The sequence below is a fragment of the Pterocles gutturalis genome, unplaced genomic scaffold (assembly GCF_000699245.1).
Source record: "Pterocles gutturalis isolate BGI_N339 unplaced genomic scaffold, ASM69924v1 scaffold20821, whole genome shotgun sequence".
NCBI lineage: Eukaryota > Metazoa > Chordata > Aves > Pterocliformes > Pteroclidae > Pterocles > Pterocles gutturalis.
Window position 1 is genome coordinate 9,876 of NW_010098330.1, and position 1,177 is coordinate 11,052.

The following is a 1,177-nucleotide window of genomic DNA, read 5'->3' on the forward strand; positions in this document are numbered from 1 at the left end:
CCCCCCTGTTGCCTTCGCCCCTTGATTTTTAACAGCATAGAGACAGCAAGCAAAATGCCTGGAGAGTAGGTAATTAAACCAATTAGGAACTCCTCATTGTCTAGGCTCACTACAAAAGGGGAGAGGGTGAGGGGGGTGAAGGAGGTTTTAGCAATGTCTTGTTAAACACTGGCAAATGTGGAAAAAACGAAAAGTCACAGTCTACGGCAGGCACCCCCTGGCTGCACTTTATTTGTTTTCGCACACATGAAGCCAGAAGAAACATCTGGCTAAACTTCCTGCGTGAAAGCAGCACAAGTGCTGGTCACAGACATTACAAAACCTCTACATCATACAGGAAGTGGAAGCGCTCATGGGTGGGGAATGAACTTCTGCAAAGAAAAAAATACCTCAGCACAAATGGTGCAGGAAACAATTTCATACAAGCAAGAGCAGAATTGCAAAATTCTTAAGAAAAAAAAATTAAAAGCCACACATTAAATTGTTGAAGGAACTTCAATTTGGGAATCAGAGTCCAAGTTCACCAAATTCATAAGGACCTCAACTTAGATTCTGTTTCAGTCCTAGAATAAAGGACTCAAAACACCCTTGAATACCCAATTCTTTTTTTTTTTTTTCTTTTTAAGCAAAATAACATTTTAGCTTGGTGAACAGTATTGACCTATCTTTGTAGCAATGCCTGATGGTCTGAAACAGAGAAATTCATATTGTAATAAAAAACCAAAACAGTACCATAAACACTACTGAATCATCCCCAGCAGAGGTGATGAAGCTCCTATTAGACATTTTTTGGAACTGTAAACTAAAACAAACCTCCCCTTTACTCCTGAAAAATAGCTTTCCCATCCTATGGAAGTTACATTTTGTTACAATAGTCCTCTTGCAAGACTCTGTAACATAATGTATGGAGCCATTTTCTTTTGTTTAAGCAATACAAAAGAAAATCACCACAGAAGAGAAAGAAAAGGCAGAGGTCACCGGAGGGCCAGGGTTTCTCCGGAATCCCACAGCCAGCCCTGAAAAGAGTCACTGCCCTCTCAGGCTCTTCTCCTCCGAAAGCCGTAACTCAGCGAAGCCCTCATCTCTTCACACACCAGCCCAGCTCCCACACTCCCCAGGCACTCCTAAGGACACGCCGCAGTTTTCTCTCCGGAGCTCTCCGGCCGCGCTGCTCCCA